At 39.4% G+C, this 14,283-nt stretch overlaps 1 protein-coding gene across 1 annotated transcript in view; it reads left to right on the forward strand.

Annotated features, from left to right (window-relative positions):
• cdc42se1 (CDC42 small effector 1) overlaps positions 1–3,517 on the forward strand; it is a 29,925-nt gene extending 26,408 nt beyond the window's left edge. The window contains exon 5 of the mRNA XM_012879221.3: positions 69–3,517. The gene's annotated coding sequence lies outside the window, so the exon portion shown is untranslated. The remainder of the gene's footprint in view (positions 1–68) is intronic.
• Positions 3,518–14,283: the final 10,766 nt, after the last annotated feature.

Below are 14,283 nucleotides of genomic sequence, written 5' to 3' on the forward strand. Positions count from 1 at the left end.
TTAACTCTTTAGAGGATCAAATTTTAGATTTTAACTCCACGACTCTGTTTTTGTTTGATATGTTTCAGGATTGTATTAAATTGACTCAGACCAGCTGACTGACCTCCTCCGTGCTCTGAACCTCTGAGCCTGTCCTTCAACATCCAGCTGATGGCTTTACCCACCCTGCATTCCTGCTGAAGTGTCATTGAGCAAATTCTGCACCCTTGTGACCTTCATTTCAGAATATTTGAGCAAATGCACAAGAAGAAAATGTTGTATTTTTTATTTTTTTTACTCTTGGTTAGGTCTGAAACTAGATACCCTAAAATGAACTATAGATATTGTATTCCAGGGGGGTTAAATCTGTCACCCGCCCCAAAAGTTATCCTGTATAATAAAACTGTCCCTACTGGTATATATGTCTATATATATATATATATATATATATATATATATATATATATATATATATATATATATATATATATATATATATATATATATATATATATATATATATATATATATATTGGGTAAAATCCCTCAAAAGACCAAATTACACAGCATGTTCATCTCTGGAAGTTTTCCCCTTCAGTATTAAATTAGACAAAGAGCTGGCGCCACTGGGCCCAGCATCCTTTGCCGGCAGTATAGAAAACTGAGTTACTGTGTAATAACAATCAAATCAGGAACATACAAACAACATTTAACTGCATTTCTTTGGATGTCCTCTGAATTTGGAAGCTTCCCAGATGGATCTTGAACTTTAAATATGGTTTATTCTCCTAAGCTCTTGGTATTCAGCATCTATATTTGTTGTTTCTACTGTTTCCAAGCCGTTCAACTTTATTGGATGTCTTGTGGCATCTTTGGACTTCATTTCCCAGAATGCTTCAGTTTGGCCATTCCCTGCTGCTGGTGCTCAATGACGACAGACTCTTGTTTCAAGGAAACAGGAAAGTCCCACGAGTCTTCGCTACACTGGACTGGAGTGTGTGTGTGTTGAGGGGGAGGAGTGTGTGTGTGTGTGTTTTTAAATCTGAACTTTGTGGGGGAACTTCGGCAATTTTACTTGTGGACATTTATGGTAAGTCCTTGGCCTCTCATTTTAAATAGCTGGGTATAAGGTCATGGGACTGCATTACATCAGCAAAGGTCCTAGAATAGGTATAAAATAAGCACAGACATGTGAATGTGTGTGCCAAAATGTTCCCAGTTTAAATATAAACAACCCACATGTCTGCGAGTTCTGTTTTTATCTTTGTTTTACTCAAAAATGTTGCCCAGCGCACCCCAGTGTTGGCTTGTGACATAAAAATGGTTTTCAGCCATCACTGTTTGAGATATTTCTAGTATTTTAATACATTTCATGCTGCATTTGGTAGAGGATTTAGAGTTTGACTGCTTTATATTGTGAGTGCTTGACTTAAAAGAAAATCTGTTATTTGTAACTTTATGCTGTTTTTGGGATTTACTGTGTTATATATATATTGAATTTATCCTGCTTGTTTTCTTTGGTATGTCTCCCCATCCTGATTATTTAGTTTTTTTAATTTTGATTTTTGTTGTTGATTTTAGACATTTAAGTGTATGTGTGGATGGAGTCTAAAGTTCTGTATTTCATGTTTTTGAGCAAAGAGTTTAAAACACTTTGAGATATTGTGGAGCTGAAAATATTTTGATATACTTTGAGCTATAATATTTACCTGAGAGATTTTTTTTTAAAGCAAAGTATATAAAATCTGTTTAGGTTTTTTGCTTTTTGGTTAATCGGACAGATTAAATCTAGCACTTTGTAAGAAAATGCAGTGTGCAGTGCCAAATAAAAACTGTACAGTCCCTTTGAAGCAAGTATTTTTAAGTAATTCCAAAACGAAATAAATTTTCAATGTAAATACCTTATTTTATTCTTTGAATTCTGTACTTACATCATGGTTCAAATGTGTTGACAGTTTGTCATGTAACACATCATAAAGAAGAGAAAGATCAAAACACATACACCCATTAAGTATTTTGTCACCAATTATCTCTATATTTAACAGGAGTGAAAGCCCAGACTGTTTTGAAATTTTGATTTTTTTTTTATAGCCATTTAGAGGAATTTTAGAAAGTAGAGGTTAAAATCTAATTTGCTTTCTTTTTGTAATAACAAAAGTACCATTAAATTAAATTTTTCGAATGAAATTACATTGAAGCTAGCGTTAGCAATGTTGCACAGCCTGGTGCTACAGTAAATTGCTTGTCTAAATATCTTGTGTGCTACTGCTTTGAAAGTGTTGGAACTGTTCAAATGCATACAAAAATGTTTAGTTGTTTAATTTTGTAAAGCGAGATGTAAATAAAAAAAAAGTAACTTGGCTGAGATTGAATCTATACCTTTAGCATTAGCATTGAGGCAAAGCTAACTGCTACAGGAAGTTGGAGAATGGTTTACAACAGCATGAACCACTAATTTAAAAGTTGTTGACTAGCTTACAAATATTGTTTTGTGCATTGATACAGTAGAGGACAAAAAATGAAAGAATAAACCTGTTAAAAAAACAAATCTTCCATGATTACACCAGTTGTCCACAAGCTAGCATTCGCTCTGCAGCACAGCTAGCTTCTACAAGAAAATGAATATTTTGTGGTTTTACTCTTAAAGCTGTTTTTGAAGTGTTTTGTTGTTTTTAACGACTTGAGCAGATGGATAGGGGGTGTTTAATACATCTGTCAATATATTGCACTACAGCACAACTAGCTATTAAAGGAAGTTAGAAAAGTTGTAATTTGAAAGTCTTCCTAAAACACAATTCAGCCTAAAGATTGGTCTTTAACGTCCCTGTTTTCATAATACCTTAAAAGTGTGACTCAAATATTCCAGATAAATGTTATATTTATAAAATAAAAAAATGTTGCTCCTCTGGGAAAGAAGATCTGGACTGAGCTCCCCTAAAATAAATTAATCTAAACCTCCAGCTTATGTTTAGACTCCATACCAACAAATTACTTGGGAAAGTTTTTCCTTCTACCCTCATTTTAGATATGGTTAACCTATTTTTGGTGAATAGATACTTACCACAGGTTGCAGTATATTATCCTTGACTCAAGAAACTTGCTCTAAATCAAAACGCTGAAACAATTAAAGAACATTATGATCCCCCCTTCTTATGTCAAATTCTTGAAAAATATTGATTGCATGAGCTGCTATGTTTGAAGAGTTTTAGTCAGCTTTCATTATAGCAAGGAACCGCTGACAGTCAGTAGATATTCTCTTACGCCGGCTTACACTGACGATGGTGCGATTATGGTGCGGGCGCCGTGAGGAACCCAATGTCATGAAAGTCAATGTGTACACAGTAGCCGGGGTGCAATGCGGGTCCAGTTACGGAGGCTGTGCAGTGCTGTAGAAACTTCTGCAAGGTTTTGATTTTTGCCGGACGCCACAGCGGTCTTGTGTCAAGCTCCAGGGAATTACATGAGTCAAACAGGAAGTCAGATGCCTCGTTGTAACAACTTTGGGTGTATTTCAAAATAAAATACTTCTGCAAACTTGGAATTTTCTCTTTTCTTTGTCTGCACACGTGTTCCCTCGGAAATGTGTGAACATTATGCCATAATCGGTGACATGGAGTCAAACGTAGAGCTTCACTAGCATCAAAAGTGAGGGAAAACAACGAGATAGTGCTTGTACAGCCGAATACGAAACTTCCTAAATAGTGCACTAGTTATCGTGTGAACTCCCGGCAAGGCGTTTCTGTTTTGTTCTTTTTTTTTGTAGAGACATTTCGGCATTCAACGTCATAGCTGACTGCTGTTTCCCTAGGAGCAGTGTGAGTGGGAGTTTGCGGAAAAGCTGCACTAAATCCAGACACTACCAGCCACATAGTCAGTGTGAGACCGGCGTTAGCCTCAGCGAAGTCTCTACTTGTTCTGTTTGGTTTGATACAGTCCGTAACAATATCATTTACTGGATTAAATGTTGTAACGTAGAGAGAATTGCCCTTAACCTTGTTTAGATCTTATTTGTCTGAAAGATTCAAAATTCTTAATGATAAATCGTCCTCACACTTGATCGTTAGTTATGGAATACCTCAGGGCTTGGTGCTCGTGTCAGTATGAGTACCCTTTACTATATGTCAGTTTTTCCACTAAGTAAAATTATCAGACAGCATCTGATACATTTCCATTGCTATGCTGTGATAACACAGTTGTAAAAGAATGTTGACTTACTTTGCATTAAAGCTGACTGTGTACTGCAGCACAGTTAGCTGCCACGGATGGTTAGAAGAGCAGCAGTCTCTTTATCCATTGTTTTTTGTTCTTTTCCTGCTAGTTTTTGATACTGGTGTTGATGGATTTTACTTATTTAACAGTTCCACAGTTGTTTTAATTCTTTGGATTTTCAACATAGATTTAAAATAAATGAGGTAGTACATACCTGGGGGAAATCCCAGGTCTCCATGGAAAACACTGAGTCATGGTGTTCTTCCCCTCTCTTTGCCATAGACCTTATGACCGTCCACCTCCTCTCTGCGGTTGACACTAAAGATGGTGAATTTCTGTAGAAGGGAAAATCTGAGCTGCCGCTTCTGGTCATCATATGTTCACAAGACTCCTTTCACAGCGTGAGTTCAGAAACAGCTTCTTATGCCACTTTTATGGCTCCCCAAATAACTTTGAATCCATGTTTTTTACCCACAACTACATGTTTCAAACAGAACTTGAAGTCTCCAGTAGACATTTTTAAGGTTTAAAGAAAGATTTAAACAGAGTTCACTGCTTTGATGCCTGAACTAATGCAAAAATAGTTTAACTACTTTTGGCTTCTGTACAACAGACCTTTATGAATGACTTTGGGCCCATTTGGACACCACGTGTGTTGGAAGATGTTTCCCTTCCTCGTTTAAGTCTGAAGGTCAAATGGATGAAAAGTTTTCACATATATGTCGACCTTTTGTCCCCATCTCCATTTGTCCTCCTCTGATTCGTGGAAATCCTAACCTGCTCTATGGCTGCTGAAGTGTAATTCCTTTTGTTTATCTCAACCACAGTCTCTCCCTTCCTCTTCCTCTTCCTGTTTGATTCCCATCTACGCTTACAGTCCAACAACACTGGAAAACACTTTCCCCTTCAGACTCACCTTAAAGCAGGAGCAGGAACATGATGCTTATCTCTTCTGTTATTATTATTGAGCTATCCCTGTGCTTTTTGTTGTTTTGTAAGGTAGTAAGCATGTTGTATTATTGTCTGAAAATGTTCCATGATTGCTGTATACATGTAGAATCTGTAAAGTATTGATCAGCAATCTCAAACCTCTTTGGGTCCTGTAGTCCAAACCAGATAAAAAAAAACTGCCTTTGTGATGTTTCCAGTCCGGAGGAAAATTCTAATTACTAACACAATATAGCAAAAGATGCTCCAATGAAAATCTTCTTATTTAGTAAGATTTGAGGAACAAGTTAAGGCATGCCTACATTCATCTTGGATTATTTGCAGTTGACGTGAAAAGTAGAATAAAGCCTGAGATTTAAAAATGGTATAGTTCAAATTTTGCAACATAATTAGGTCTAGAACATGATATTTTTTAACTGGATTGAATATTTTACCTGAACTCAACAAACCTCAAAGAGAATATAGAGAACCCACTGCAAAAAAACAAAAAGTTTTCCCCCTAAATCTTCAACTTTGAGGCAAATTTGTGCAGCCCTTGTTTCACTGGATGACGTCTGAGCCGGTATGGTTCCCTGTTTATGCATTCTCATCATGTATATGAGGTAGGTAGCTAAACTTAATGGTTTTGCCCAAGGACCAACACTGGATGATGTTATAAGCCCATCCTGATCTTCTGCATGGGAGTCGGACACCCTACCAACTGAGCTATCCAGCTGGCTATGCAAAAAGGCCCCAGAAACCATCCAGCATCTCACAGCAGGGTGTAAGATACTAGCAGGGAAGGAATACATGGAACGCCATAACCAAGCGGCTGGTATAGCGTACAGAAACATCCGTTCAGAATACTAACTGGAGACCTCCAGGTCAAAATGGGAGTCACCTCCCAAGGTGGTGGAGAAAGACAGAGCTAAGATCCTGTGGGACTTCCAGATACAAACAGATAAAATTGTAAAACCTAAAACAACCGGACATTGTGATCATTGATAAACAGCAGAGGACAGCCGTTGTGATCAATGTGGTCCTCGATGGAAACATCAGGAAAAAAGAACATGAGGAACTGGAGAAATACTGAGGGCTCAGGGAAGAACTAGAAAGAGCCTGGAAGGTGAAGTTAACAGTGGTGCCTGTGGTCATCAGAGGACTCGGGGCAGTAACCTCAACTCTGGTGACGTGGCTCCAACAAATACCTGGACAAACATCAGACATCTCAGTCCAGAAGATCTTAGGAACAGCTAAGATCCTAAGAAGAACCCTCAAGCTCCCAGGCCTCTGATAGAGGACCCGAGCATATATATATATATATATATATATATATATATATATATATATATATATATATATATATATATATATATATATATATATAATGTTATGAACAGGGATTTGTGTGTCACTGATGGTAGATTTTTGTATTTGCAGTTTGGACTTTGTTTGTTATATAATCTGTTCCTTGTTGGCAGGAACAGACCCACAGCATGACTTTATTCTCCTTATGTAATAAGTGTCTCATGGCGGCTGAATAAATCTGCATCCTCTGCATCCATGTGTGTGTGTGTGTGTGTGTGTTAAAATAGTTGTATTATAAGAACGAACATGTTGGAGAGCGTAGGCAATAACAGACATAATCTGCAAGAAAAAGAGGATTGTCTGCCAGTTTTAAACTCTTGAGATTGGATCCAACCTTTTTTTCCAAACTTGGTTAAACAATTAAAGGCTGAGACTTTCTCAGTGAAGACAAGAAATCACTGTGTCAGAAAAACGCCACGCTTCTAAATAAACAGCCTCATCATCGTATAAACATTGCATTTCAGGGAAATTTAGTGACAACAGGATCGTCGCCTACACGTTAGATTCAGCTCAGTGTAAAGTCATAGTGACAGCCTTTTCAGCAGATGGGGTCAGAAAAGTGACGTATGTGTGCATATATGAGCATCTTTATATGCATATGTAAATAAAGTCAGTGACTTTATCTTGGTACAGCTTAAAAAATAAAAATAACTAGGATTAAAGTCGCTTTGATATAGAGCGTTGTAGTTTCAGCGGTCCAGGTATAATATTGTCACCTTCCTAAAACAAAGGCTTAAACCTTTTTTATTTTTTGCCAAAAATTATTATTTTTCCAGCTAAATCAACGTAATTGCTTATTGCTTTATTATTTTGTGTGTTTTCTGAAAACCCTGAAAAAAAATGACTTAGGCCATTATTCAAGGAAGGTGATAATGTTGTAATTAAAACTACAATAACATTATTAATAAGGTGGTGCTCTTTTTTCCAGGATAAAACTACTGGTGAGCATGCTGTCGGGTTATTTATGGGTTTTTGTTCTAAGGTCTTCCATTTAATCGCCTTTTCTGGAGATGCTGGTGAAGATTTTCAGTAATTCAGGATATGATGAATCCAAAATAGATTAAAAAAAGGAAGCCCTTCAGATGAAGAGCGAAACTCTTTCCACAGCAAGAGCTGAAGTCCAGTTGTTTTGTTTTTCTACTTTCTTTCCCCTTTTCTACATAATTTACAAAGAATTGACCAAGCTTCCTGGATAAAAGTATCACACTGACGGTTTTTAGTATTTTCTATGAAGCCTAACAAACTTCTTTTTTTTTCAATCTTCTCGTTTTGTTCTGTATTTTTTCGTGAGCGCAGCTGGATCCCTCCACTACATGTTTTGACCCAGTTCAAACACGGCGTCACACTTCAGGATCACGTTTTATTACAAGCAGCTGCACGGAGACCACAGGGCTGAAATAATGATGGTTAAACTCTGCGTTTCCACGGCAACCCGAGCCGAGCGCCGAGGACTGGGGGGGAACAACATGGGCGGAAAAAATGAAAGATGTGGTCGCTGCCTGGCTTGTTTGGAGCTGAGTGTGTGGGGAAACACATGCACACGCTGAACGTCCAAGATTTTAAAGGATCGCCGTGTTCCAGCAGCTGGAGTTTAACGCAAAATGACCCATTGTTTAGGAAATTAGTCATTTGGCTGAAAAAAATAAACACTCTCCAAGAAGAAAGCATTTGCTCCGGATTAATGTCGGCCTTCGGTTTTTAAGTCACTTTGTTGGTTTTGACGGTTCTGGGTGAATAGGGTTTAGAAGTGCTCTTAGGTATTCAACGATGCATTGATCTGCTGACGAAGATATCCAAGAACCTGGTTTGCAGTCGTTACTGTAAATCATTCGTGAATTCAAACTACAAACCCTGATAATTCAAATGTCAAAAAGTGTCTAAAACAGTGGTTCTGGTTCCAGCAGTCATTGGGCAAGAGGCCATTTCACAGAGACACAAAGGTCAAGCAATCGGGCATGCACACACACATACCAAAAAGCAATTTGGAGAGACCAATTAAACTAATAGTCATGTTTTTGGACTGTGGGAGGAAGCTGGAGGTGCATGCAAACTCCATGCAGAAAGGCCTCAGCTTGGGATTTGAGCCCAGGACCCTATTATGCAAAGCAACAGTGCCACCAACACTGTGTAGCCCTATTTTATGATCAGTCTGGAACATTTCTGCCCGGGTTTAAATGTAACAGTGGTCGTGTGCCCAAAAATAGAGTCTAAATATGCGTTATTCTGCTTACACATACAAAAAAAACTGTGCCCTCAATCTCAAACTGTGTTTTAATGAATCTCTCTACCTTTAAAGGTATACTATGCAACCGGGGTTGATTTTCCAGCGAGGCTCCCCCTAGAGGGCGAAAGTAAAAGTGCACTGTCGTAAAGATGCTCAGCTGTTCTGGTTTCTCCGTCAAGCCAGGCGAGGTTGTTTTGAGCTTAGCAGACAGGCGAATGCAACGAAAAGTTTAAAAACCGGCAGTACAAACAATGACTAACACAGTGAAAGTATGAACATGCACATAGAGAGAAAGAAACCATTCCAATGTTACTTACAATCACATCAGCAGAAACGCCAGGTCCGCGTCAGCCTTGCAGCCTTCTTTTTCTTTTAGCTCTCGCCAGAGCCATAGAGAGAAAGAGTTGCGACACTCTTTGATGTCACCGCCAGGGCAGTCACGTGGTTCGTGTAAACCGCTATAGTTCCAAAACATACGCTGGCTTAAATGTTCTTCTATGGGACAGACAGCAGCGATTGCGTTATTGCTGTTATTGGCGGCAAAAAGCGTACAACGGAGTCCAACAGGAGTGTCGCAACTCTTTCTCTCTATGGCTCTGGCTCTTGCCATTCGGAAAAAGCTTGCTCGATGTTCATCCGTGTACGCCTCCTCTCTCTGCCCAGAGCCCTTTTCCTCTTTCTTGCCTGCTCCGACATGGGCTTTCGCTGTTTTCTCGCTGGTTCCGCCATGATAACTGCACAAATATCCCCACTGCGCTACCAACGAGCACGCCTTTCACTGGGGGCGTGTAGCAGTTCTCGCCGTAAAGCAAGACCGACTCTCACGATGCACCAGACTTCTGAGCCTGTGGGTGCGGGCCGAGGGCTCCTGCAAGTACGGGCAAGTGCGGTATTTCCCCCACAGACCACCAGGGCGGCCGAGAAAACCTTTGTTCGACCTGAAATGACTCATTTAATCATCCAAAACGGTATGGAACACATTAATTAACTGAAAAATGTTGCATAGTATGCCTTTAAGAATTATCCAGGTCAAATTTATTCAGTCTGAATATTTTATATTTGAATGAGAGATAGGCGACAATTCCAGATTAATTCGAAAAACGGTGAAATGGCCCTTTACTTTTGCTCTGAAATGGGTCATATCGAACCAACAGCAACATTAACGAGCTGTCACGTGCGCCCATATTCTCACCATGGTTTGACACGAAAATAACAAACCTACTTTATCATGACCCATGAGGCTTTGTGTGATGTATGTGTGCAATTTCTATACCAACATCATTCGCTTATGTATACAAATGGTCTCTCACAGAACAAATACTGATAAAAAACATGTTGAAACATCCAGTTTTGCACCTTGGACCGCATAATACGAATATAGCTGCAGCTTCATCATTCGAGGATTGTGAGAAGGACCTGAAGAAATGGTGTCTGATGAAACATAATAGAACTGCTCTGTCAGCTCTGCAGCAAGAGTTCATCAAATTTCTCGCTCAGTGCAGTTGATCAGTTACCTGACGCCGCCAGATAGATTTGCTCCGCATATCCATCTGGAAACCTTCCGTTGAAGTAACTTTGGGAAGGGGCGAAAATACTGGTCAGCTGATTGGCCTATGTTGGTGATAGACGGGCCAAATAAACCAATCAGATTCGTCGTCGCTCTGTTACGAGCGACGACGAAAACACAACCACAAGCCAAGCTACTCTTGCTGCTGCAAGTAAAGGCTCGTTAGCTCAGCAAAGAAATACTCTGTAATTCCGATAAAACTTGCTCGATAGCCGCGCTAACGCTAGTTTCATCGGCTGAAGCCGCCATGTTCTTTAGACTGAACTGACGCGCTTCCCGTTGCGTCACACCTCAACCCGCCTCAAAGCCAACGCTGATTGGACGTTCGTTTGGTGAACGGCTCCAAATTTTCTTCAACGGAGGGTATCCAGACTGATCTGCGAGTGAAACCTTGAAACCTCGCGAGATCAGGATGGTCTCACGAGGCTAGTTGATCAGGGGAGAGGGTGTAATTCTACACAAATGATATTGATCCATGTCGCTGTGGCCCTCTGCACACACCCGCAGATGTGCTTATTCTTTTATAACTTACTCTTTTAATACATTTTCACGAATTCAGAAAGTGAAGGAATTTGCAAGAAGAGTGAAAACGGGAGAATTAGTTGAGATGACACAGAACAAGCGGATAAATGACTGATGAGGGGAGTGAGGATGGAAAAGAGAAAAGCCTTGTCTCAAATTGTTTAAAAAAGTTTGTTCCTTCTAAGTTTTTCTGCGTTAACCAAAATATAATGGTGAGCCTTTCTGTGCTAAAATGTCCCAAAACTATTTTTTTTTCACATAAAGTGTGTCAAAACTTTAAGAGCACTTAAAAAAAGATAAAAGATACATTTATTGAGCCTTTTTTTTTATTTCATCTGCTTTATAATAAATTAAACATGCAAGCAATTATTTTTGTAGAACAGGGATCTATAATTCATGGCAGATCTTAAACATTAAAAGGGTTTTGAATGATTGCGTTGTTATAAGACAGACATACTGTTTTGGGTGGTTTTCTTTTTTGGGCAAGAACATTTTTTTAGTCTAAGTTTGGCAACATAAATGGGACATGTGTCAATCTTCCTTCTTCCGGGCTTGCTTTATTAATCAATTGGGGGGGGGGGGGGGGGGGGGGGCAGGTGAGTGGGCTTTTGTGTAAAAGTTTCTGGATTTTTATGGTGTATATATATTCACAACCAAATTCAAATCAATGCAGAAACCTACTGAGCCCCTAAAGGGACATCAAAGGGAGAAAAGAAATAAAATTAACTTTTTTATTGGCCACCCTTTAAATGAACACGCCTGCCTTAAGTTATTCAAAATTATATGACACATTAGAATTATTTTTAAACCTCATGACAAAAATTTGTTCAGAACATGTAATTACAAATAAATATCCCAACATACCTAAAGGCACGCTTCTGTTTTGTAGATTCTGAAGAAATTGGTATAAATAGGTTCATCTCTTGAGTCTTGGAGCCTTTTTATGCTTAGCTGATTAGAGATATTTGGCTTATGATAAGTTAGAAGCATGAAAATGAGTAAAAGTCTGTTTTTAGAAATACAATAAAGGAACAAGGGACGGTTTAAGACTTTTGTCAATAAGACATGAACACCAACTGCAGGACTTAGCCAACATTAGAAGTTAAGTATCATATAGAGGAGTCGTTCCAGACGTCCCAGTGTGCTTTAGTTTCTTCCCCATTTTCTGGTTCCTCTTATGTGCTTTGTGTACATGGAGGGACGTTGATACCTGGAGAAAGAGGAACAAAACCAGTCAACACGGTTTCTTCATCAGTTTAAACTGTGATGGCTCTGAAAGCCCGCAGAATCCAGTAGTTAAAGTGAACCGGGAGTCACACGTGATCTGCTCTGTGTTCCTGTTTATGGAGTTTCCTCAGCAGCTACCTCACCTCCTTCCTGTCGAGCTCCATATCCTGACAAAACGGTCCGTACAGGCCCGCTCAGACACACAGGAACTCGTACACATCCTGACATTACAGTAACCTCGCTCCAGCTGTGACGTAACCTTCGTTTTAACACGACTTTTCAGTTTTATGTCGTGATTTCACCAGTGCGGAGCTTTGTAATGTGGTTATGTTCTTAAAGGGCTCCCCTTCAAGCACGTCTAAAGCTAACACTCACAGTTTTAGGCTTCCCCGGTCTCTCTGTAAATGACCACGCTGCTCCTTTTCCTGCTCAAACTGAAGGTGTTTACATGCAGCTCACTTCGATGTTTTCATTAGCGATCGGGATCAGACATGCTGGGCCTGATAGCAGCTCACAGAGACCTGTGGTCAGAGCCAGATCAACCTGCTGGGAGGCCCCAAGACAGATAACATCCACAGGACCCTTAGAGTGCTGTATTTTTGGACTTTGTCGGGTTTGCTCCACACCATTTCCAAGTCGCTGACATATTTAGAAAAGATAAAAAAGAGGATGCAGATAAAAGTCGACTAAATGAGTTCTGATTACGTATTTATAGCATGCAACAGCACTGTTAACGATGCCAGACATGTAATTAATAATCGTGTCAGCATTTCTGGTCAGTTTGATTTGTTGTGAAAATCAACTCTGCTTTCACGTCTGTCTGTGGTTTCGCTTAAAGCAGCGCAAAGTAGTTTTTGAGTGGCCCCCCCTCCTACAGAACCGTTTGAAAGTACCACGGTGGTAAACACTGGTAGCATCTGATAGCAAGATGGCGACATACTGTGGCTGATGAACTAGAGGGGAAATCGATCACTCTTAAGTCACAATAGTAGTGTTGTAGTCAAGTCACTATGCCTCGAGTTCGAGTCCAGGTTCGAGTCTCCAGTGTTCAAGTCCGAGTCAAGTCCAAGTCAATAAAAAAAAAATCTGAGTCGATTCCGAGTCAAGTCCGAGTCATTAAAAATAAAATCTGAGTCGAGTCACTATTGATCAAGTCGAGTCCAAGTTCCGCACTAAAGTAAGCATAGCCTACATGTTTTTAAACTAAAAAAAAAATCCACACTCCACCACATTGCACTAATAATTTAGATATTAAAATCATACACCAAATAGTATTCTAATGACATATTAAAATTATAGCCTAATGATATATAAAAAAGTATTTTTCTCAATTTCCGAGTCAGAATGATCTGAATGTAGGAGTCCGAGTCCAAGTTCTACACTGCAAAAATGGATCTAAAAATAAGTCAAATATTCTTAAAATGAGTGTATTTGTCCTTGATTTGAGCAGGTAAATAAGATTATTTGCCAATGGAATGAGTATTTTGACCCCTAAAATAAGATAATTAGACATCCTGCACTTAAAATAAGATGATGGAGATGAGTTGTTCCTATTTTAAGTGCAAAAATCTTATTCCATTGGCAAATTATCTTATTTACCTGCTCAAATCAAGGACAAATACACTCATTTTAAGAACATTTTTACTTATTTTAAGTTCTGTTTTTGCAGTGTAGTCATCAGTGCTCAAGTCCAAGTCAAGTCACGAGTCTCTAAATTTAGCTAATGACATGGACTCGAGTACTACAACACTGCACAATAGCAATGCTAACAGACAGGTTAGCGCTTACAGTACTTACAAGTCCAATGACAACATTGCCAGGTCTGTATATTGGTTTGAGGTCTCGTCCTTTTCCAAATTCCCTCTTGTGCCGTGTCCCGATCCGATTCACGTTTTCTCTTCCTTTCCTCTTGGACGTAGGCTTTCATTGTCTTTTTTTTTTTTTGCTGGCTCCACCATGTCATAAGCCTTCAAGATCCAAAAGTGTTCAATGATCAGCTGTGAGTAGCGCAACAAGGTGCATGTGGCTAATGGGTTTACATTGGGCTGCCGTAAAGCTGTCCGTCTTACCACGAGAACAGAGCCGCAAGACCGCCACCGGGTCATGGCACAAAAAGTTGCAAGTGGCATTTTGCGGCCAAAGACATCGGGGGGGAGGTGTCAGACCCATAAATACTTAGATTATCCTCACATGGACTTAGATGAGGATATATTAAGGTAAAAAGGTCATTTTGTGCTGTCTTCACACATGCCCAGTAAAA

The sequence above is a fragment of the Fundulus heteroclitus genome, chromosome 13 (assembly GCF_011125445.2).
Source record: "Fundulus heteroclitus isolate FHET01 chromosome 13, MU-UCD_Fhet_4.1, whole genome shotgun sequence".
In the NCBI taxonomy this organism is placed as follows: Eukaryota; Metazoa; Chordata; class Actinopteri; order Cyprinodontiformes; family Fundulidae; genus Fundulus; species Fundulus heteroclitus.